General features: G+C 45.2%; 4 long non-coding RNA genes across 4 annotated transcripts; all 4 read right to left on the reverse strand.

Moving 5' to 3' along the window:
- Window positions 1-6,506: 6,506 nt before the first annotated feature.
- Window positions 6,507-7,817, reverse strand: LOC122458376. Its single transcript, XR_006278396.1, has 3 exons — window positions 7,772-7,817; window positions 7,499-7,594; window positions 6,507-6,608 (listed from the first exon to the last, which is right to left on the reverse strand). It is a non-coding gene; the product is annotated as an uncharacterized LOC122458376 (long non-coding RNA).
- Window positions 7,818-7,866: 49 nt separating this feature from the next.
- Window positions 7,867-9,012, reverse strand: LOC122458377. The gene is made up of 3 exons (XR_006278397.1): window positions 8,888-9,012; window positions 8,395-8,474; window positions 7,867-7,907 (listed from the first exon to the last, which is right to left on the reverse strand). It is a non-coding gene; the product is annotated as an uncharacterized LOC122458377 (long non-coding RNA).
- A 3,928-nt stretch (window positions 9,013-12,940) lies between these two features.
- LOC122458378 lies at window positions 12,941-16,074 on the reverse strand. Its single transcript, XR_006278398.1, has 3 exons — window positions 16,031-16,074; window positions 13,394-13,501; window positions 12,941-13,046 (listed from the first exon to the last, which is right to left on the reverse strand). It is a non-coding gene; the product is annotated as an uncharacterized LOC122458378 (long non-coding RNA).
- Window positions 16,075-19,203: 3,129 nt separating this feature from the next.
- On the reverse strand, window positions 19,204-21,336 carry LOC122458379. The gene is made up of 3 exons (XR_006278399.1): window positions 21,301-21,336; window positions 19,988-20,071; window positions 19,204-19,319 (listed from the first exon to the last, which is right to left on the reverse strand). It is a non-coding gene; the product is annotated as an uncharacterized LOC122458379 (long non-coding RNA).
- Between the last annotated feature and the right edge of the window lie 3,821 nt (window positions 21,337-25,157).

Here is a 25,157-nt window from a genome sequence, read left to right on the forward strand (position 1 = left end):
TAAGTGTTATGTTTGTTTAGCCCTCCTTGTGTAGTTATCACTATTATTCAATAAATAACTTTTATGGTTCAGTTGGTTGCGTCTCTCTCTCTCTCTCTCTCTCTCTCTCTCTCTATTTTACTCTTTGGTGTTTTTAGCTTCCCCCATTTACTCTGCAGCAATGCTGCTTTTACCTAAGCTAAAGATCCCTGTAGTGCCCAAAAATATTATGGGGTTTGCTCATCAAGTGGGTTACTGCCAGTACAATTGAAATGTGAAACTGTGATAAGGACGTGTTAAACTTGGGACACATAAGTGGGGAGGAGGCATCTGAAAGTGCTGCTTAACCAAGCCCATTGAGTACAGGGACATATGAGGGGATCAGCTGGAGAGTGCTGATTGACCTGGTCTGCTCAGACTTGCTCTGTGTGTGTGTGTGTGTGTGTGTGTGTGTGTGTGTGTGTGTGTGTGTGTGTGTGTGTGTGTGTGTGTGTGTGTGCGTGTGTGCGCGCACACGTGCACGCGAGTGAGAGTGAGAGTGTGTGTGCGCGCACGTATTTCTAGGGCTGGAAGAACCCAGCCCTGGGGAACCTAGGTCCTGCAGGGTAGCTCCATTGGATGAGGACTTGCAGAAAGAAGGAGAGCTCCATATGAACACACAAGTGACATAAGCAGCACATTAACAGAATTACAGAACACCCCCCCCCAATCAATGAGCCTTCTCCAAAGTAACAGGCACATCTAATAACACTGTGCCTCTGATTCCTGTATTGGGTAATGCACATGGGAAACAAATGGGGTCTAAATTAGCTGTTATCACTCATGAAAGAGACCTCAGAGTCATTGTGTACAGTTCTCTGAAAGCATTTGCTTAACATGCAGTCAAAAAAGCTAACAATTGAGGAACCATTAGGAAAGGGATCGATAATAAGACAGTAAATATCATTATGCCACTATATAAATCTACAGTACCCCCACACCTTGAATACTGCGTGCAGTTTTGATCATGTCATTTCAAAAAAGATGTGTTAGAATTGGAAGAAATACAGAGAAGAGCAACAAAAGTTATTAAGCATATGAGACAACTTCTCGTACAAGGAGAGATTAAAATGAGGGACTTTTCTGCTTGGAAAAGAGACGACTAAGAGGGAATATGAGAGAGGTCTATAAAGTCATGACTGGTGTAGAGAAAGTCAGTAAGGAAGTGTTATTTAGCCCTTCACATAAAACAAGAACAAGGGGTCACCCAATGAAATTAATAGGCAAAAGGTTTAAAACAAACCAAAGGAAACATTTCTTCACACAATACAGTCAGAAGACAGGATACTGGGCTAGATGAACCATTCTTTTGTGGGAGGCAGGTTAGCCATTCTTATGTTTTACGTTCTTAGCTGATTAAATAGAAATTCACCTTTAGCATCCTGCGAGCATAAGAACCAAGAATGCATTTGTGACACTGGCAGACCAGGCAACCTGTGTATGACCCATAATAATTTAACAAGAGCACTTCTACTGTATCAAGACAGTTCACTTGCATGTGAATTTCAAAGAGATGGATTAGACTAGCAATCACCTACGCATTCAAAAATGAACAGTAGATGCTAAGTGTATTTGTCTGTGTTTACCTATATCTGGTTAGAAGTTTCACAGTGTAACCAAATTAGCTTGTAGATGCTAATTCCCTTTCAGGTCTTAATTATGTATGCAAGGTGTTCCGTTAATCTTAAAATCAAAGATGTAAGATACTGCAGGAAACTAATAATTTCTACATTGTCTTCAGCTTAACTCTGTTATAATGGAAGAATGGCTAATCACCTTACGTGAATGAGTGTAACTAGTTTACTGTGTATGCACAGGAAATAGAAGATTAGCTTCAAAGCAAAGTACAAGAGGCGATCTGCATTGCCCAGTCTTTCTTGGGGGAAGGTCTTGCTCTGACAATTTCCGTGAGGTAGGCTTGTCAACCTGCTAGAATATATTGCTAGAAAAGAGAAGGCTCAGGACTCATCCTGTCATCTCTAATCTGCTTAAACTTTGAACAGGGAAAGTGTAACCATAGGACCGAGACCTTCCAAATCATCATTTGGAAGAACCTGGAAAATGCATGGAAAAACTAACACTTTACATCTAAGCTGCCTTTGGATTCTAATCTGTTGGGATGATTCCAGAGAGACTTGTACAAGCCAGCAGTTTATTCCATCACTGTTGTGATCCTGAACTATGAACACTGAAAGTCATTTGTATGGATATTGATCTTTTAACCATTTGTAACTCTCTTTCTTTAAAGAAGAAATCTTAGATTTAGTTATTAAGGATTGGCTGACAGCATGCTATTTGGGAAAGACCTGAGATTCACATTGACCTGGGGATAAGCATTTGGTCCTCTATGATCGGTGAACCTCACATATGGTGAATCAGGTGTTCAGTAACCCCTCACTATATTAGACTGGTTTCACAGTAGCAGCCGTGTTAGTCTGTATTCGCAAAAAGAAAAGGAGTACTTGTGGCACCTTAGAGACTAACAAATTTATTAGAGCATAAGCTTTCGTGAGCTACAGCTCACTTCATCGAATGCATTTGGTGGAAAAAACAGAGGAGAGATTTATATACACACACACAGAGAACATGAAACAATGGGTTTATCATACACACTGTAAGGAGAGTGATCACTTAAGATAAGCCATCACCCACAGCAGGGGGGGGAAAGGAGGAAAACCTTTCATGGTGACAAGCAGGTAGGCTAATTCCAGCAGTTAACAAGAATATCAGAGGAACAGAGGGGGGTGGGGTGGGAGGGAGAAGTACCATGGGGAAATAGTTTTACTTTGTGTAATGACTCATCCATTCCCAGTCTCTATTCAAGCCTAAGTAAATTGTATCCAGTTTGCAAATTAATTCCAATTCAGCAGTCTCTCGTTGGAGTCTGTTTTTGAAGCTTTTTTGTTGAAGTATAGCCACTCTTAGGTCTGTGATCGAGTGACCAGAGAGATTGAAGTGTTCTCCAACTGGTTTTTGAATGTTATAATTCTTGACGTCTGATTTGTGTCCATTCATTCTTTTACGTAGAGACTGTCCAGTTTGGCCAATGTACATGGCAGAGGGGCATTGCTGGCACATGATGGCATATATCACATTGGTAGATGCGCAGGTGAACGAACCTCTGATAGTGTGGCTGATGTGATTAGGCCCTATGATGGTATCCCCTGAATAGATATGTGGACAGAGTTGGCAACGGGCTTTGTTGCAAGGATAGGTTCCTGGGTTAGTGGTTCTGTTGTGTGGTGTATGGTTGCTGGTGAGTATTTGCTTCAGATTGGGGGGCTGTCTGTAAGCAAGGACTGGTCTGTCTCCCAAGATCTGAGAGAGCGATGGCTCGTCCTTCAGGATAGGTTGTAGATCCTGGATGATGCGTTGGAGAGGTTTTAGTTGGGGGCTGAAGGTGATGGCTAGTGGCGTTCTGTTGTTTTCTTTGTTGGGCCTGTCCTGTAGTAGGTGACTTCTGGGTACTCTTCTGGCTCTGTCAATCTGTTTCTTCACTTCAGCAGGTGGGTATTGTAGTTGTAGGAATGCATGATAGAGATCTTGTAGGTGTTTGTCTCTGTCTGAGGGGTTGGAGCAAATGCGGTTATATCGTAGCGCTTGGCTGTAGACAATGGATCGAGTGGTATGATCTGGATGAAAGCTAGAGGCATGTAGGTAGGAATAGCGGTCAGTAGGTTTCCGATATAGGGTGGTGTTTATGTGACCATCGCTTATTAGCACCGTAGTGTCCAGGAAGTGGATCTCTTGTGTGGACTGGTCCAGGCTGAGGTTGATGGTGGGATGGAAATTGTTGAAATCATGGTGGAATTCCTCAAGAGCTTCTTTTCCATGGGTCCAGATGATGAAGATGTCATCAATGTAGCGCAAGTAGAGTAGGGGCATTAGGGGACGAGAGCTGAGGAAGCGTTGTTCTAAGTCAGCCATAAAAATGTTGGCATACTGTGGGCCATGCTGGTACCCATCGCAGTGCCGCTGATTTGAAGGTATACATTGTCACCAAATGTGAAATAGTTATGGGTCAGGACAAAGTCACAAAGTTCTGCCACCAGGTTAGCCGTGACAGTATCAGGGATACTGTTCCTGACGGCTTGTAGTCCGTCTTTGTGTGGAATGTTGGTGTAGAGGGCTTCTACATCCATAGTGGCTAGGATGGTGTTTTTAGGAAGATCACCAATGGACTGTAGTTTCCTCAGGAAATCGGTGGTGTCTCGAAGATAGCTGGGAGTGCTGGTAACGAAGGGCCTGAGGAGGGAGTCTACATAGCCAGACAATCCTGCTGTCAGGGTGCCAATGCCTGAGATGATGGGGCGTCCAGGATTTCCAGGTTTATGGATCTTGGGTAGCAGATAGAATACCCCAGGTCGGGGCTCCAGGGGTGTGAAAAAGAAGGATTCTGGGTGGACTCCTCCTGAAGGTCGAAACAGCAGCCTGGATTTCTACATAGACTGCTTCCGCCGACGTGCACGAGCTGAAATTGTGGAAAAGCAACATCGCTTACCCCATAACCTCAGCCATGCAGAACACAGTGCCATCCACAGCCTCAGAAACAACTCTGACATCATAATCAAAAAGGCTGACAAAGGAGGTGCTGTCGTCATCATGAATAGGTCGGAGTATGAACAAGAGGCTACTAGGCAGCTCTCCAACACCACTTTCTACAAACCATTACCCTCTGATCCCACTGAGAGTTACCAAAAGAAACTACAGCATTTGCTCAAGAAACTCCCTGAAAAAGCACAAGAACAAATCCGCACAGACACACCCCTGGAGCCCCGACCTGGGGTATTCTATCTGCTACCCAAGATCCATAAAAAGCATAAGCTTTCGTGAGCTATAGCCTGGACCAGTCCACACAAGAGATCCACTTCCTGGACACTACGGTGCTAATAAGCGATGGTCACATAAACACCACCCTATATCGGAAACCTACTGACCGCTATTCCTACCTACATGCCTCTAGCTTTCATCCAGATCATACCACTCGATCCATTGTCTACAGCCAAGCGCTACGATATAACCGCATTTGCTCCAACCCCTCAGACAGAGACAAACACCTACAAGATCTCTATCATGCATTCCTACAACTACAATACCCACCTGCTGAAGTGAAGAAACAGATTGACAGAGCCAGAAGAGTACCCAGAAGTCACCTACTACAGGACAGGCCCAACAAAGAAAACAACAGAACGCCACTAGCCATCACCTTCAGCCCCCAACTAAAACCTCTCCAACGCATCATCAAGGATCTACAACCTATCCTGAAGGACGAGCCATCGCTCTCTCAGATCTTGGGAGACAGACCAGTCCTTGCTTACAGACAGCCCCCCAATCTGAAGCAAATACTCACCAGCAACCATACACCACACAACAGAACCACTAACCCAGGAACCTATCCTTGCAACAAAGCCCGTTGCCAACTCTGTCCACATATCTATTCAGGGGATACCATCATAGGGCCTAATCACATCAGCCACACTATCAGAGGTTCGTTCACCTGCGCATCTACCAATGTGATATATGCCATCATGTGCCAGCAATGCCCCTCTGCCATGTACATTGGCCAAACTGGACAGTCTCTACGTAAAAGAATGAATGGACACAAATCAGACGTCAAGAATTATAACATTCAAAAACCAGTTGGAGAACACTTCAATCTCTCTGGTCACTCGATCACAGACCTAAGAGTGGCTATCCTTCAACAAAAAAGCTTCAAAAACAGACTCCAACGAGAGACTGCTGAATTGGAATTAATTTGCAAACTGGATACAATTAACTTAGGCTTGAATAGAGACTGGGAATGGATGAGTCATTACACAAAGTAAAACTATTTCCCCATGGTATTTCTCCCTCCCACCCATCCCCCACTGTTCCTCTGATATTCTTGTTAACTGCTGGAATTAGCCTACCTGCTTGTCACCATGAAAGGTTTTCCTCCTTCCCCCCCCTGCTGCTGGTGATGGCTTATCTTAAGTGATCACTCTCCTTACAGTGTGTATGATAAACCCATTGTTTCATGTTCTCTGTGTGTGTGTATATAAATCTCTCCTCTGTTTTTTCCACCAAATGCATCCGATGAAGTGAGCTGTAGCTCACAAAAGCTTATGCTCTAATAAATTTGTTCGTCTCTAAGGTGCCACAAGTACTCCTTTTCTTTATATTAGACTGGGCTGTTTAGATGGGAGCCAAGGTCTGGAATGCCAAAAGGGGACTGTGTTTGGTGTTTTGTTAACTAGGATGGAAGCTCTTTTGCTGTTGACTTGGTGAATCTAATTCTAGAATAAGCCATTAGTTTGGGGGATTGTCTGCCCTCTACTTCTTGCAGGCTGCCCAGAGTGTGGTCACAGCATTGTTGTGTAAACTTCTCTCTTATGGAAGCAGAGGGATCTTAGTCACCTTGAGATCCCAGCTGCTGCCCTGGAAGAGTTTTTCATGCGTTGAGTGTCAGATCGGATATAAGGAGGGAAGTCAGCTCAAGGAAGAGGAAGGCTATTAACTGTCTCTTGATAGGCAGTCAGCAGCTGGATAGTGGCCTGCAAGGCCCTTTCTCTCTCCCACCCCTTCCCTGAACTGAGCCATGTCTCTAGGAGCTGTTGGTAGAGCAGGGAAATGGACTGAGTTAGTACCAGAAAATCCCTCCCAAAAATTCCTCTTAAACAGGTTTAATTGTCACTAAAATGCCTCTCCAAAGCATCTGACCGCCATGTAGAAAAGGAATTACATGTCTAATGGAAGAGCCCCTTAGATATACAAGTCCCAGGGACCAGATCCACCTCTGGATTGAAGCTAAAGGAGTTAAATGAGAGATGAATCTGGGCCCGTGTAGGTGATATCTACTGTAGACTGTCTGATAGGAGCTGTCTACCTCATTGCATGCTGTTTGATGTCTGCTGCTGTGTTCTGTTTCCTGGGCAACTTCTCCCACGTTGAGTGGCAAAATGACAGAGGAGCATTTCTTTTTTTTAATTTGAAGAAGAGCAGGTAAGTCTCCCCAGCCCAACTCCTTTTAGAACTTCATTTTTATACTGAAGGTGCATCAAACTCCCCACCCTTCAGCTCTTCAAGATATTCTGTTCATGTCTGAGGAACAGGAAGTCTCCTCTGAATGAGTTTCCATACACAGGGCGTAACTCAATATTAATGAATTCCTCTTAGAAGAACTGATCAGTTTCAACTGGTTCTCTTGGATTTGGCTACTGCAGTGGTGATTTTCTTGCCAGTCCAAGTTGTGTCAACTACATTGTAAGAACTTGGTCCCAATCCAGCCCTCGCATAAAATGGCATAGCTTCTGTGGATTTCAATGGGGCACATGCCCGCTTATCCCAGGAAGAATTTGGTACTTTTTCCCTAAAATTCACTCCATTGTGGAAAATTCCTCCACAACTGAAGCTTGATCCCCTAAATCTCTGACTCTTCCCTGCTATAACACAAGAAACAAACAAACAAACAATCTCCACCATGGTTCAATGGTCTACTCACTTGAAACATTTCCCAGAAGCAGTGTGCGGTTGGTTCTTCCTCCAGCAAAGTCTTCATTAGCTTCCCCAGGACTTCCAAGGACTCTACGTACAGTGACTGAAACCAGAAGAGAAGGAGTGAGGCTCAGCACAGATAATTTGTGGGGGGAAGAGGAGGAGGCTGGGGAAAGCTAACTATAACCTTGCCAGGGAGTCCATGTTCGTCTGCCATCACCCATTGCCTGCTGGACAGAAATACAGTGGATGCTGCCAGATGAGAATTGTTGTCAGCTACCTGTATAGGCAGAGCATCCTTTGCTGTCTCGCCTTCCTCTTTCATCTTCTCTAAGGGAGGGAGGAAAAATAAACTTTTGAAACACTGAACAAGAAGCTCACGGTTTTCCTCCAAGGTCAAAGATGGTTTGAGTTTGCTGGCAGAAGAAAGAAAGATAGAGAGAAAAGTCATGCATTAGACTTAGTACCACCTCCAAGTGAAAGAAATGGGTCAAATGATTAGAGATTGTCCCAGTCTAGAACCCCAAATGCAAACAACACTTCACTTTGCAGCTGAGCACCTCTTTGCACCTCTATTCAGTATTGGCTCATCTAGAAGTAAAGCTAAAGCTTCAAGTCCCCTTTTTTGAGAAACCCACAAGCTTCCTTCCCCTTGCCAGCTAGCCAGACACCTCTCTCCCCATCTGAAATCTCCTCTATTGTACTGCATGCCCGACAACCTCCGAGCTTGTGTCTTTCAAGCACAAACCTCCAAATGGACATATTCAAACCCTCAAGAACTAAAGTTCTGCTGGTGAGCAGCATGTGAGCCAAACCCTGCAGGTTGGCTCCAAACCTGACATTCATGAATTAACAAAGAAGAAGACTACACAGTGCCAGGAAATATGGCAGAAAATAGTCTACCTCAGATGTCCAATGGCAAGAATTGCCTTGTAGCGAACTGGAGATGCCAGGGAATCCTGTGATTCCTTTTTAATGAAGTCCTGAAATGCATGAATAGGGACATAAAAAACGGGAAATGGATTTGAAAGGCAGTGAGGCCTTCCTCTCACACCCTGAAACAGGGCCATATGCCAGACCTGTAATAAACAGACACCATGCTCAGCAGGCTCTCTGCCACAGAAATGTACCGTAGGGCCATCTGCAGGCTAGACAGAGGACAGAAAGATAACTTCCCAGACACAAGCCATTCCTTCCACTTACAGCCCACAATAGGTCGGCATCCCTGCCAAGCTCAGAGTGGAGCCAGCAGCATTCTGGGTGCCGGGTAGGTAGCTCACGAGACTGCAGTGGTACAGTCACAGCCAATGGATAAAACATCTACCTGGAAAACCAGTCTTACTACATTAAAACAAACTCCTTTGTACTTCAGTCCTCAAAGCTCCTAATCACTCACCAGCATGTAGCCAAGGAGCTCCAGTTTGTAAGAGAATTCGAACTTCTGGGAGTCTCTGGTCTCCAAAATGGCACAGCTAATCTCCGTGACATTTTGGATGAGGGTTAATTTTAGGTACATGTCCTACATAATCCAGAAGGAGAAACAAGAGGATGTGGATGAGAAACGGAGAGAAGAACCAGAGTCCAGAAGATAAAGATCAGGAACTAAATCTAGCCTCAGGAGAGAAGAGAGGTGTCCACAGACCCCAGAAGGCAGAGGACCCTGGCTCTGCACCCACCTCAGAAGAGAAAACCCAGGTTCATGAAAGAAATCTAGGTCCACTTACACCAGAGCAGCCAGGACTCCTGCTTGATGTAGCAAGGAAATCAAGCTCTGTGCAATTTAAACAAGCAACTTGTGTATAGAAAAGGCAAGAGCTGAGGGCAGATTATTTAGAATTTACCTTGTTCGTAATTGTGATGCCCAGCACCTGAAAAACAAAATGCAAAACAGCTATTAGCAATGTCTATAGTCCCACATAACACATATCCTCAAAATGGCCTGGCTGGTGAATATGGAGCAGAGAGAAATCACTATTGTTAAATCTTCCAAAAGGCAGGAAATGTATCCAGAGGGGCTTATTTTGCAGAGGTCAAGATCAGGGGCCATCCTACGGAATATTTGCATTTGTGAAGATATCCGTTTGGTTCAACTGTGATCAATGTTTTTGACAATGGCTAAATGAGAGTCTCAGTTAGACAGGGCAGAATTGAATGGCAAAGTGACGTGGCGAGGGTGCACTGAGAGGAGAGTCAGTACTAGCAGTCAGACACCTAGGGAACAGAAATAACGAGCACACAGACAAACAAGATGACAGAGAAGAGGTAAGGGAAGAAGTGAGTCCAAGAAACAGAGTGACAGCAAATAAACTAAATACAAGTTAGCACCATTCTCTCTTGGGTAGCAAAAGATAGAGCTAGATACAAATACATATTAGGTTTCAGAGTAGCAGCCGTGTTAGTCTGTATTCGCAAAAAGAAAAGGAGTACTTGTGGCACCTTAGAGACTAACAAACTTATTAGAGCATAAGCTTTCGTGGCCTACAGCTCACTTCATTTTTTCCACCAAATACATCCGATGGAAGTGAGCTGTAGCTCACGAAAGCTTATGCTCTAATAAATATGTTAGTCTCTAAGGTCCCACAAGTACTCCTTTTCTTTATACATATTAGGGGAGTTAGAGGGTTATTCTGAATAGCCTGAGTGTGACTGCATCTGAATTACTGTGCAGCTGTGGGTCGACAGAATTTCAGAAGAATATAGAAAAACTAGAGAAAACACAAAGAAGAGCAACAAAAATGATACAACATGTGACAGCTCACGCTCCATCCATTACAGTTTTAAATTTGAGTTATGTGACAAATTATTGCTCAAAGGAGAGTTTTAGAAAATACAAGCCCTCTCTCTATAAACTCAGAGGCAATGCTATCACTTCAGGGTAATGCCCCTCACAGTTGTCACACAAAAGCTCTTACCTAACAACTGGTTTTGTAATGGTGAAGGACGTACCCTGTGATGTCTGCCTCTACTCGGGAGAGAAGCTGGTCTTTTGGAGCATGGACAGCCACGTTGCTGTATGTCAGCATCAGGGTGCTACGAGTCTTGCCTCTTGTCCCATGGTGGTAGTCCTAGACAATCGGAAACGTTACTAGAGACAAGTTCTTCTGATTCATTTGGCCTTGCAATTCTGATCTGCTGCTGACCGAGGAATTGCTCACAGCAGCAAGAGCAGCTTGCACTTGCAAAGCTCTTTTCAGCCAAAGATCTCAAACCACTTGCAAAAAGTATTAAAGCAATATAATCACTGTGTGAGGTAGGGAGATATTAGTATCTCCATGCCAGGGTGGCAAGTTTGTAGAAATTTTGATGATGCCCAAAACCCACCACCCACCCCAACTCTGTCCCCCACCTGCCTAAGGCTCTGGGAGGGAGTTTGGGTATGGGGAGGAGGTCTGGGGTGCAGGCCCTGGACTGGGTATTAGGGTGCAGGAGGGGTGCATGGTGCAGGCTCTGGGAGGGAGTTTGGGTGGGGCAGGGGGCCTGGGGTGCAGGTTCTGGGCTGGGACAGGGGGTGGGGGTACAGGAGGGAGCTTGGGTGCAGGCTCTGGGAGGGAGGGCAGAGGGCTGGGGTGCAGGTTGTGGGAGGGAGTTTGGGGACAGGCTCTGGGCTGGGGCAGGGTATGCAGGAGGGGGTGAGGGTGTAGGCTCTGGGACAGGATTTGGGAATTGGAGGAGGTGCAGGGGTGAGGGCTGTGGGGCTGGGGATGAGGGGTTTGGCGTGTGGGAGGGGCTCAGGGCTGGGGCAGCCTGCCCTGGCGCCAGTGGAGGGACTTGGGGGGGGCACTAGGACCTTGCGGCAGCAGTTGATACCCGAAGCCGGCAGAGCAGAGTCAGCGTGAGCTGCAGGCTCTGGGCAGTGAGCAGGGGCAGCAAGTGGGGGCCGGGGGATACTCGGGTGAGGCAGGCGGGGCTGTGGGAGGTGGACGGGGGCGGCAGGCGGGGCCGGGGGGAGAGACCCAGCCCCAAACATTGGTAGAGCCAGGCCCCCCAAGCTCTGAATATTGGTGGAGCCCGGGCACCATGAGCCCCTAGAACTTGCCGCCCCGTCTCCATTGTTCCCACTGGGTAACTCTGACACAGAGAGCGGAAAAGGCTGAACCGACAGCAGTGAAGTACACAGGAGCTTAGTTATTGACACTGGTGGGTACAAGATCAGGCGCTAAATGTTTTGCCTAAGGCTGCACAGTGAGTAAATGGCAGAGCCAGCAATGGAAGCCCAGAGGCCTAGTCTCCTGCTCTATCGTCTAGATCAGTGGTGTTCAACCAGGGGTACTTGTGTACCCCTGAGGGTCTGCAGAGGTCTTCCAGGGGGTAGATCAACTCATCTAGATATTTGCCTACTTTTACAGCAGACTACAAAGAAAGCACTTGCAAAGTTACTAACTCAAATTTCATACAATGGCTTCTTTAGACTACTCTATATACTGTACACTGAAATGCAAGTAGAAGATTTATATTCCAGTTGATTTATTTTCTAATTCTAGGGTAAAAATGAGAAAATAAGCAGTCTTTTTTCAGGAATAATGTGCTATGACACTTTTATAATTTTATGCCTGATTTTGTAAGCAAGTAGTTTTTAAGTGAGGTGAAATTTGAGGTACACAAGACAAATCAGACTGCTGAAAGGGGGACTCTAATCTGGAAAGGTTGAGAACCACTGCTCTAAATCAGAGGTTCCCTAATTGTCATCTGGAGACCACTGGTGGCTTACCTATAGCGGGTTGGTTAGCCACATGTTGCTTGCAACACCTCCTCACTTCCAGCTACTAACCTGGAATAAAAAACAGCTAAAAATACCTTCAATGCTTTTCCATGCAAGCAACTGATGTAGTTCCAACACATTGTGCATGGGAGGGGTGCTCAAGCCATGAGACATCAGACAATAAAAATAATTTGAGAGAACCCCAGCTCCACATTGTGCTCCTCTCTGCTTAACTGCAGGCATCACGTAGAACGCGTACATTGGGGGACAATGCTAGCTGACCAGAGCAGACACTCCAGCGGGGCTTCTGCCCCTGCTTTAGAGGGAGAGGAAGTTTGAGAGAACCCCCTGGCTCCTTTACCTTCAGACAGCTGATGAACCCAGAAATCTTAACCTTGCTCATTGCAGCCCCAAACTCCTGAAGTGCATTCAAGGTGAGGTCCAAGTGGCTCTCAGCACAGAGTGCGAGGATGGAAATGACTCCCTGTCACCCAAGAAAAATACAGGTTAGGATCGAACCAGGTGTCTGATAGATCCCACGAGTCCATTCCTTTCACCTGAAGTGATGTAAGGTGCCAATCAGGCCTGAGACACATGGGGAGCGGGGGCTGAGTGAAACAGCAATGAAGAGCATAGGAAGCAAAATGGCATCTGTCCCAGGCCAACTCAGAGCTGAGCCCCACAGGGAGCATTCAGGGATTACTTGGTAAAATGGGGAGAGGGACAGAGGCCTCACCTGTCTCTCAGAGGCTTCCATATAATCTGTTGTTGTCAAAAGTGTATGAATCTGTGATTTCACATGGACCAGGTCCTCACAAGCTGCTAAGGACGTTCCTAGCGCCTTATACAGGAAGCTCTGAAAGAAAGAGACCAGCCCTGAGATATCAGTAACCCAACGTGCCTGTCAATACAGACCCAGCTCAGCAATACTCAGGAAGGAACAAGATAGCCAAGTCCAAGCACCCATGCTGCAGAAACATCCCATCATCTAGCCCAGCCAGAGAACCAACAATGCAGTACAGACAAGCAGCCTGTCCAAGCAAATATTGGAAGGGCAGGGGGGCAAGAGAGCAAGGAACAAGTACAAACACATTTTATATGCAGAATATCAAGTAATGAAGCCTTGAGAGAAGCCTTATGCAGCCCTCCAATCAGAATTTCAGGGGAAAGTAACTAGAAACTAAGCCTTAACAGAGAACAAACCTTCTCTCTGGAGGGGCTGGCATAGCCGGCCATCTGCCGGCTCAACTCAAGGGACATCTGGCTGCTCCAGGCACTGTCGTCTATCATCTCCAGAGATGTTCTTAGGAACTGAGTGTAAAACAAGAGTTAAAGCCGACGGTTAATTGCAAGAATTTGGGGGCTGTTGTAGGGTTTGGGGTTTTGTTTGTTCAGTTGGTTTTTGTTTCCTTGTTCTGTTGTAAACTTTCAAATATTCAGGTGTCACGGGAAGATTATTTCCCTCTTGAGAACTATAAATATCGACAACCCAGACCTCCTCTGCCTGTTGTTCTTGAACCTTTGCCTGAGGATTTCTCTCGGTCCCCAAACCCAGAGGGACAGTGAATTGGAGAATGAGATGGAGCCAAGACATCTGACCATTGAGGAGTGATTGGCCAGTGGATGGAGGATGGGTCTAGTCAACTTTGAACAAAGGGCCCTGGACTATGAAGGACCAGGCACCTTCTCTGAAGTGCTATGGACCCTTTATGACACCTCCCGAGGATACCCAGGGTTGTGAGGGACCTCACCACCACCTGCCCTTAGCACGAGGAAGCCTTTTCTGTGCCTGTCAAGTGTCAGCTCCCAACGCTGCCAGTCACAGGAAACACAAGCACACTCTTCTCACCCCATCCAGGCTCCACTGTCCTTCTACAGATAAGCCATCGGTACACTCCAACCGCCCAGCCCTCTGTGCATCCCCAACCGTCCAGCCCATTCCACTGGACACTCACAGAATTCAGAGGTTTGCTACACACCACCTTACCAGTTTCACCTCAGCATCACCACTCCATTTCACACACTTAGATATGTTGATAGTGAAAACAAGTAGAGTTTAATTCACAAAGATCAGAGACTTGAGAAGCAGCAAGAAAAATTAATGTAAACAAATGGTTACATAAAAATAAAATCCTAACACTTCTAGAGCTTCAACTTAAATAACCAAACAGTCCCCTGTCTCACAAGGGATAGCTCCCCCAAATCTCTCTCCCAGCATGAAACACCCAGACCAAATATGATCCTCCAATCATAAGACAAGCCAGCTGGCAATTCGTCCAATAGGTGAAGGATACCTGAGGTGCAGGATACCTCTGGACCTCCAGATATAGTTCCAAGCATCCATTGTCCACTTGTAAACAGGGTACCTCCTATTGTTTGTTTGTTTTTCTTGTATCGAATCTCCTCTGGAGACTTTGCAATCACTTGATTAGAATTTTGCTCTATTGATTAGCATCTACTGTGAATAATTACTCAGTCTACATACAGCCATTCAGGCAGCTAAGCATCTTCTGCCTGAAAGAAACTTCTTTATCAACTTCTGGTGACCAGCCCCAGCTCACAGACCTTCAAAGCATCAATTTCAGTAGACAACCATAACACCTTATATATTATCCATCCAGTCACTGCGCAATGATTATGAGGAGCAGTGTGGCACAGGCATCCAGTAAAGGTTTTACATGACACCCTTTGATGATATAGAGATCAGATCCAGGGAATCCTGGGAACCTTATGCACTCCTGTGGCCTCTGCCAGTGGGCACCCAGTGGACCTGGGGACACACCCTCAACTCGCAATGAAGTCAGCCAGAGGTTAGTAACCGTTTCAGCACTTTGCTGTTTCAGCTCAAATTTTGAACAGCAGCCAGGAAATATCAGAAACCTCACAAGAGAGCCTAATCTTATTTGATTTTTTAGCCCAAAGAATTTCAAATGAGGCTGGATCTGGAATGGGAAATTCTAGAGTGTAATCCAACCCCAAATGGAACTCCAACCTTCTGGGGCTTCTTTGTCACTAGGTCCTTTCCTTTCATTTTCAGCACTCGCCATAAAAATGTTCCTTGTCTGAATTTACATGAGGCTGTAAAGAGCTCTTTCTGACCAGAATGTATCTCATGGAGAAGCCTGTCACCAAACCTTGTCTTGTCTCTTCCTTTTTGGGTTTCTCAGAGCAAATTTTCTTTTGAGTGGCAAATAGAAAAAAAAATATTCTTTAGATGTCCCCCAGTGATGCATTAGCACCATTAGCATGCTGGTTTTCTGGTTAAGTTTTGTGTTGTTCCCAGTGGTAATACAGAGGGATTTATAACTAGAGCTGGTTGAACAATAGTAAGTCCATTTCACAAAACAAGTGGGATTTTTTTGTTTTCTTGATTTTTCAACACACAAATGAAAAGTAAAAAAACAAAAATATTTTGCTTTTCAAAATCAAAAATGACCATTATTCAATTCTTTGTTTTCTTTTTCCTTCCCTTTATCCCTCATCCCCGTGCTTTTTTTCCCCTCTTCCACTTTGTGATTGAAAAAGTGGGGGGTGGGAAGAGGAGATAAACAGCAAAGCAACTGAAAAAAAAATCAACTTCAGTTTCAAAAAACTAAACATTTTCTATTTGGGTTGGGGTTGTTTTGTTTTGGTTTTGTGTTTAAAAAAAAAAAACCCTGAAAAATTTTAAAAATGTCCCATGAAAATAAAAAGGCCATTTTTCATTGAACAAAAGTTGCAAATGAAATGGTTTGACCAGCTCTGTTTATAATGAATAATTTATCGTTAATTTTTCCCCAGCTGATACATTTGGAGGGGGGAGGGAGGACTGTGACAATACATCTGAAAGCCATCCTGTACCTGAAGCAGCATGTGCTCCCACCGTGCATGGTCCAGGGAATTCTGTGTTTCCTATAAATCAGGAGGCAAAACAATAATGTCACCTAGATTAGCAAGAAGAGTCATCCCAGATATCTCCTTTGCAATCAGTCCTTCTAAAAGAGGTGAGAGGTTTTTTGCAGGAGTGAGTGAGTGAGTGAGTGAGATTCTGTGGCCTGCATTGTGTATGAGGTCAAACTAGATGATCATAATGGTCCCTTCTGACCTTGATATCTATGAATCTATGAAAGGGATTAACAACAGCTGGGCTGATGGGGAAAGCAGCCACAGCTGTAGCCCGGGTAATCAGGGCCCAGCTGGCCCTTATAAGAGGGCAGTGGGCCAGAAGGACAAGGTCTTTCTCTCTAGTCTTGAAGGGAGTAGGGTCTGGTTGCCTGCAGAAAAGGTACTGAGAATGAGGCAAGGCTGGAGAAAGGCCAGAGGAGCAGGGAAGCCCTAGGCTGGCAATTCCCCAGGCTGTTGGACTTGGTCCAAGGCCCATAGAGATACTAGGTTGCTGGGAAAGGCAGCAGACCCAAACTCCCTCGCCTGTGCTGACTGGCTCTTACACTGCAGTCTGCCCCAGGGTGCAGGGGCTTGATGATGACTGGCAGTAGCCCAGACTGAGGCAAGGTGGGGATTAGAGGGTTGGGCGTTCCCCAGAGAAGGGAGACCCATAGAGACTGAGGGGGTACTTCCAGGGGGCAGCACCCTGGGTAAAAAGGGCACTGGGGTCTGGGAGGGACATGGGCCTGCAGAGGATGCTCTGTGCTGGAAAGAGCTAATTCCCATATGGCCAGCAGGAGGCGCTGCAGGGGTGAGTTGTTGCGCCATCACAGGGACCTGTGCCAACGTTCTTTGTTGGACCAACAGAAAGTATCCTGTTTCAGAGTAGCAGCCGTGTCAGTCTGTATCCGCAAAAAGAAAAGGGGTAATTGTGGCACCTTAGAGACTAATGAATTTATTTGAGCATAAGCTTTCGTGAGCTACAGGTCACTTCATTGGATGTTACATACCCTGCTGGCATTTTTATTCAGGGTCAGTCCACCTATCAGGAGTGAGATGCTGAGCACTCCCAATTCCTCTTGACTTTAATGGGAGCTGAGGGTGCTGAGCACCTCACAAAACTGTTCAGCACCTCAGAAGACTGGGTTTAATATGAATACAAATTTTTCCTGCAGAATAAAAGATTCTGGACTTGATCTGAACTGGATGTAAATCGGTGTAGCTTCATTGAAGTCAATGGAATTATACTGATATACATCAGCTGAGAATCTGGCCCTGTGTCTGAGTGTCCAGCTCTAACCTAGCCTTCTTTAATGTCGGCACAATGTAGTACTGGGGATTCTGTACAGCCACAGCAAGGAGGGAAGGTACAGCTCATTTTTTAAAATCTTTTTTTGAATATCAAACCCACTTGAACATTGTGGGGTTTGATGTTCATGAGAAACATACCGGGTTTGTGCTGCACTTAGGGTCTGTCCTACTTCAGAGATTAGACTGGCACAGCTACGTCATTGGAGCTCTGCTGGCATAACCCCATCGTGTAGATACAGCCTATGCTGACTGAAGGGTTTTTTCCATGGAGGTCAACAGAGTCATACCACTGTAAAATTGGTGAAAGACATTATTAGGCCCACAATACCTAGATTCTCCCTAGGGCACCCACTTGGCCAACCTAGCTTTTATGGCTTAGTTTTTCTTTCTGTAAGGAAACCTCTGGGTTGTTTTTTTTTTTGATTGAATCCCCCTTGAAAGTAAACATGGGGTTTAATTTTCAGAGAAAGTCAGTTTGCAAAATCAGAGTCTATATGTAACCCCAAAATCTTTCACTAACCTCCAGCTTCATGCATATTGACCTTCCCAAATAATAACCTAGCAAAGGTGTGGGGAAACTGCTGTAAAATTTCCATTCAGCTGAAACCTTCCTGGCCTGATTCTACCCTGATTGAATTGGCCTCAGTGGTTCAACTCTGCATTTACCCCAGTGGTTCACAGTTATCCAGATGAAGGAAAAGTGTGGGCCTAGAAGCCCAATTTCAATTCCCCACAGTTCCCATGTACTGCAACGGGAATGGCACAACACACGTCAATACGAAGCTGCATTTTCTGGCTTTCCTTCTGTCTCCATAGACCACACTCCTCCTAACTAGCACTTTACCTTCAATGAATTGCAGCAGAGATGGGATCTTTACTACCCACATCTCACGCACTGCTGCATGGATAGTTTGGTGCAAGGCCTTTAGTAACTGCAAGGCAGCACATCTGTGTCCTCTTTCATAAGGGGATGAGGCTACTACCTGTCATGAGAGAGAAAGAACAGGCTAAATTTTGTCAGCACGATACCAGTTTGTTCCCGAAGGAGGGAATAGTTCAGAGCCTCTCATTGTGGAAACCGTCCAATAGAGTTGTTGCTTCTACTGCAGTGCCTTCCTGAAGAAGAAAGCATTCTAGCTAGTTAGGAGGATGCAGAACAGTGTGTCTCAGGAGAGGGCGGAGAGAGACAGACCCAATCATACACATTCCTCAAGCTAAGTCAAGCATCTAGCTATAAAACCAATTTGTATAGTTAACTGTCCCATTCCACAGAAAACCTATTCTCATGGTCTACTCACCAGGAGTCACGCCAGCAGCCCCTGGGGGTGTAGGGAGTTGCACTAGGGAAAGAAACAGAATAGTGTTAATTATGCCAGGCTTTGCAGAGAGTCCTGCTGATGTTCTTCACCTATCCATTTCCAATGTGCCCACCAATGTTGAATACAGCTGATAATAATTTGCATTTCCATAGTGCTTTCAGTCTGAGCATCTCAAAATGCTTTACAAACATGAATGAATTCCGCCTCACGGCACCTCTGTCAGGTTGGCATTAATTACTCCTTCATTTCACAAGAGGGGAAGCTGAGAGGGAAAGATCAAGTGATTTCCCCAAGGTCACATCAGAATTTTGGTGGTGAGCTGGGAACAGAACCCACATTTCCTAGCTCCCTTCCATGGCCGCGTTGTAATCACAAGACCATCCCTCATTCATTTTAGCCTCCTGATTGCAGATGAGAGAACTGGAGCAGACTGAACCTGTTCATTTCATAGTGCATGGAGAGAAGAAATGAAAGAGTTTCTGTTTTAAACCTCATCCACTGTAGTCGAGGCAAGCAACTGCTTCTCCTTCCTGCTGCTTTTTCTCAGCCAGTTCCCTAAGGCATCTGCAGAGAGGCTTCAAAGTACCAGTGTACTGAGCTGGCACCACATACTCCAGAAGCCTTGGCCATAACACCTGCAGAGAAGAGCGAGACTGTTCAGTACAGAGCTATTTCCATTCCATCACCTCCAGGAGCCTGCTGTCTGAATCCCGCCCTGTCATGTAGCTTCTCCTTTTATTCGTCACTGACCCTTCCCTAACCTATCACCTCATCTCTCTCTCCCCATTATCTCACTCTACCGGTGTGGTCCGGTGCCCCCTCACTCTGTCTTTTAAAGACACTACCTTGTTTGGTGAGCAATTGGGCTCTCACCCAGAGATGAATCCTCTTTCCCTGCATTAGAGCATTGTGGAGATATTTAGATAGTACCATAAGCTCACCCACAACTTGACAGACCTATATAAGGCACAGTCGCAGCCCCAATATCTGTTCAAATCCAGGATCACCAACTCTACATTTCAGAATTATTCATGGGGGATCTCAGGGGAAGTTGCATTCAGACAGTGGACAGAATTAAGAGACGATCTCTGCAACATGATTCCTTCCAGTTAAGTTGCTTTATATCTTTTCTCTAATGTGAACCGCTTACTCCATGAGGAAGGGGTCACATCATCCCTGACGTGAATTTGACATGCTGATCCTCCATTATGCTGACTGTGCAGAAAGCTTCCTTGTGGAGGGGTACAAGGAACATAAGGAAGAACATCCCTATTTCAAGAAGCAGTAGCAACAGGTCACTTACTTGGGTCATTCCATGGACTGAGGTGTCCAGACATTGCAGGATGTCAATGCACAGGGTTTGGATCGTGCTTTCTTCCTGAACATCCTGGGTGAGAAGTGTTGTACCCTGCGGTGAGATAGCTATATAGAACTTATTCACTAGTAGTAAGACACTGGCAATAGAATCAGTGTCCTTCTCTTACAAAGCTGTCTTGAACATTGACCTATGCCTGCTTTTATACTGCACTGGAAGTGCACAAACATCTGAAGGGAAGAGAATAAGAGAAACACCGAACTGGTGGGTCAGATCCCAGGCTTAGGAAAACCCTAAAGTGAAGGAAATGATTCACTGAACACAAAAGAGTTCCCCCAACAGTGCTAAATTTTTTAAAATTTGAAAAAAAGTTTCATCTTTTTCTCTCTGAGGAAAACCATTCAGACTCTGCCCAGGGGAAATAAATATGCAGAACCAGGAGGATCCAATCTCTTTGTTCGGATGCCCCAACCAGCTTGGTCATTGTGTGTGTAGTGAGTGTGATTCTATCAAAGGGCCTAATTCTCTACTGATTTCAGTTTAAAGGAGACCAAAACTGGCCTGAGGAGAAAAAGCAGCCTTCTTTAAGGTGTGTGTGTGTGAGAGAGAGAGAAAAAAGGTCCTTAAGGAGTATTGCCACAAGCTCCAACTTTGTAGAAAAGGGGCCAACAACTTACTGTCAAGTTGAACTGTTTATGTTAATACATATCATGGATTCACTCATGGAGCACAACGTGTCTGGAGCCCGTGGCTGTGTCCATGGATAGAAATACGGATTGAAGATATTTTTAAACTTGTACATGTAGAGTAGAGCATGTAGAGAGTGAAATATGCACCAAGCTTTTCCAGGCTCCTGACAGTCTGTGATGCAGCCTGCATAACCTCGGTGTTTTGCTGATAGTTTAGGTATGCTTCGACAGCCACAGAACTGGGCATCGTTCTGTTTTCTAGAGTCTATTTAAAACAAAAAGATGAGCTTCCTTGTACAAGAACATTTCACTGAAAAATGGTGTTTTCAGAATTTTCAATGATTCATCAGAGGTGTGAGCAGCATAGCTAACTCTGTTAGATGGAAATACCCAGTGTGAGATTCTGGTCTCTGTTACACTAGTATAAATCCAGAGTAACACCACTAAAGTCAGTGGAGTTACCTTGACTTTATATCAATATAACGGATCAGATTCTGGCTCTATTCATTCAGTCCAGCTGTCCTGGAATCAAAATTCCCACTGAAGTCAAGGGGAGCAATCAGCATGTAAGAATGGTAGGACCGAGTCCTAAGTATTAAGAACTCTCCTTACCAGTTTTCTGGTGGACACACTGAACTCGCTGAAAACATATTCTACCATATCCCATGCTGCACAATTCTCCACACTTCCTGAACTGAGCAGTGTCCTGATGAAATGAAGAGCTGCCTTCCTCACCTGCAAGGGTAGAGATTACACACCGGAGTTCTTGTTATCCCTTCTGCCTGAAATAGGAGATAGGATATGAGAGTCCTTATGCTTTTGATTTTGTCTCCTTGGATTAGAAACATGGATACATTTAACCCAGGCAGGAGAATGACATGCCTTCTCTATTCTGCAGTCTCTCATCTGGATCTGAATGAAAGCTCCACCCAGGTATCCATTCATCCCATAACATTGAAAAAAATTGAAATATTTCACTGTTCCACACACAATCTTACCATAGGTTTCAGAGTAATAGCCGTGTTAGTCTGTATTCGCAAAAAGAAAAGGAGTACTTCTGGCACCTTAGAGACTAACAAATTTATTAGAGCATAAGCTTTCGTGAGCTACAGCTCACTTCATCGGATGCATTTGGTGGTAAAAGCAGAGGAGAGATTTATATACACACACACAGAGAACATGAAACAATGGGTTTATCATACACACTGTAAGGAGAGTGATCACTTAAGATAAGCCATCACCAGCAGCAGGGGGGGGGAAGGAGGAAAACCTTTCATGGTGACAAGCAAGGTAGGCTATTTCCAGCAGTTAACAAGAATATATGAGGAACAGTGGGGGGGGGGGGAGAAATAGGAGGAAAACCTTTCATGGTGACAAGCAAGGTAGGCTATTTCCAGCAGTTAACAAGAATATATGAGGAACAGTGGGGGGGGAGGGGTTGGGGGGGGAGAAATAACATGGGGAAATAACAAAGTAAAACTATTTCCCCATGTTATTTCTCCCCCCTACCCCACCCCCCACTGTTCCTCATATATTCTTGTTAACTGCTGGAAATAGCCTACCTTGCTTGTCACCATGAAAGGTTTTCCTCCTTTCCCCCCCCCCGCTGCTGCTGGTGATGGCTTATCTTAAGTGATCACTCTCCTTACAGTAAAAAGAAAAGGAGGACTTGTGGCACCTTAGAGACTAACAAATTTATTAGAGCATAAGCTTTCGTGAGCTACAGCTCACTTAAACCCATTGTTTCATGTTCTCTGTGTGTGTATATCAATCTCCCCTCTGTTTTTTCCACCAAATGCATCCGATGAAGTGAGCTGTAGCTCACGAAAGCTTATGCTCTAATAAATTTGTTAGTCTCTAAGGTGCCACAAGTAATCTTACCATAGTATTCTGATCACTGTGAGTGGATTTCACTGCTTTCACAATCAGAAGCTTTTTAACTTTTGTCTCAGGCACTGAAAGATAAGGAGTGGTGTACAGTACTACTTTGTTCCACACACTCTCACTTTCCACATTGGAATTAATCCTGGATTTCAAAGGGCCCTATTTAAGAATAGTATCAAGCTTCTCTCATCTACAGAATCGGTGGGGAAAACATAGGACCAGATTCTGGTCTCAGTTGCACCAGTGTAAATCTAAAGTAATTCCATTTCTCTAAATACTGCCATCCTTCTACCATGATGGAAATATTATAAAAGAGTTTGATAGACTGAGGTGACTGAGGTTAATCTGTATTTACACCAGTATAACAGAACTCAGAATCTAGTCTATAGTGTATAATACTTACGATTCTCGAGTCAGGAGTACTATTTTATTTTTATCTGATTATTGTTAACATGCATGAACCCCCAGTTAACTTCTGTATTTGAAGTTGAAAAAGACCTTGACAAATATCTTGGGCTACATTCAGCAATTAGTTGAACCTGTTGATTTCTGTGTGGCCATATGGGGGTAACTTAGGGCAGCATTTGGTCCCTTAGTGGATCTCCAAACCACTGGTGACTGTGTGTTCTAGAGCCTCTGTGCCTCAGTTGCAAAGGTGATGAGTCTGTTACCGCCCTGCCGTGCCTACAAAGCCTTGGTTCTTTAGCTCAATCTATAGTAGCTCAAGCTTTTAGCTCTGGATGTCCTCAACTCAACCCTCAGCATGTCAACCAAGAGGGTAGCTGGCACAGCTGTTCCTGTGTTACTTACAGTCAGCACCAACAATAGCTCTCAGGAGATCTAAAGACGCCACACGAACGGTCTCATGCTCAATCTCCAGCTGCTCGTGTAGAAATGCTAGCAGTTCATCGGGAGAAGAACGGGCTGCAAGGGAAGAAATCACATCCTCACTGTCTGCAGAACTTACCATACCTCACAAAGGTAGGAAGTTACAAGGAAACCACTGTGTAACTCAGAGTCTCTTCCCCTTACCTAGCAGAAGTACACAATTGAACAGCTCTTTGTGGTTTTCTATGCTGAGCTGCTTAGCTGGAGAACAGATCTGTGGGAAGAAGGGAAATGGTCAAAGAAAAACGAATCAGAAGCAATTGAAAAGAAAAATGTTCAATTAATTTCTAAGCTTCCACTTCCTACTTGTCCAAATAGAGGTCTGAACCCCAGGGAGATGGTACTGCATGCACAGCAAAAATCAAACACAATGACCAATACATTAGATAAGAGAAGCTAAAGTGTTCTGAGCAGCAGAGCTGACCTAATCAAGACACCGCCACAGTTTTTACTATACAACTCTGACTCCCCCCGATAATCAGCTTATGGTGAAATTGCTTTACAAACTGAGCTGGATATTAATTAAGAAAATGAGACCGCTCCCTGCTTACTCTTGAGCCTGCAGAAATCAGTAAGGCATGAGGAGGTCCCCAGGCTCTGCACTATCATTCCATCGATTTTTTATTGTTAATATGCTTCATGTCTGCTGTGCCTAAGCTCAAGGAATCCAAGCAAAACCCCCCTCACCTGGTTGTGCAGAGCATTACAGATGGCTTGAAACTTCCCTTTAGGTAGAGGGATCTTATATTCACCAGAGACCTCCAAGACCTGGCTCAGACTCTGCAACAGAGGGCAAAAGTCAGATGGTGGGCACACAAAGGAGCCATATGTAGTGACTGAAGCAGATTCAGGGGATTCCTAGATTCCAAGGCCGGACCAGATTCTTGCCATCATCTAGTCTGACGTCCGGTATAACACAGGCCATAGACCTTGCCCAGAATAATTCCCAGAGCAGAGCTTTTAGAAAAACATACCAATCCTGATTTTAAAATGGTCAGCATCCGCCTCGGCCCTTGGTAAATGGTTCTAATGGTTAATTATCTCACCATTAAAAATGTTGCCGTATTTCCAGTCTGAATGTGTCTAGCTTCAGTTTCTAGCCATTGGAGCAAGTGACACCTTTCTCTGCTAGACTGAAGAGCCCACTATATAATAGGAGTCCCTCCGAGTAAGATATTATAGACTGTAATTAAGTCACCCTGTCACAGAATAGGTTCACCCGGTCAGGGTGGTATCAGGTTGTGGAGGAATTGAAGTAGATCTGGAGCGGCCCAACTGGCCTAGTCTCCCTAGCCACCACAGCAATCCTGACTCCTCGGCAGCATCACCTAATGGTCAGGATCAGTGCAGCAGCCCTTGGGTGAGGGTCCGTGGCCCAACAGCCTGATTCACTCAGCTGCCCTTCTAGGGATGGCAGTGCGGCCTAATGGCCAAAGTCAAAAGACCCACCCTTGGCAGTAGGGCAATGCGGCCAAGTGGCCAGAGTCAATAGAACCACCTTTTGCGGCAGGGAAGTGTTGCCTAGTGGCCAGCCCTTCTCCACGGGGTCCTACCTATTCCACAGGGTCCCAGCGCAGGGCCCTGTCTTGCTGCAGGGGTATCTGCCACCAATTCAGCGGGGATCCTTCCAAAGCATGCTGAGTCAAAGCCCGCTACCTCAACTGGATCAATGCTTTGTCCACCTAGGCTGTTTCTCA

The sequence above is a fragment of the Dermochelys coriacea genome, chromosome 20, assembly GCF_009764565.3.
Source record: "Dermochelys coriacea isolate rDerCor1 chromosome 20, rDerCor1.pri.v4, whole genome shotgun sequence".
NCBI lineage: Eukaryota > Metazoa > Chordata > Testudines > Dermochelyidae > Dermochelys > Dermochelys coriacea.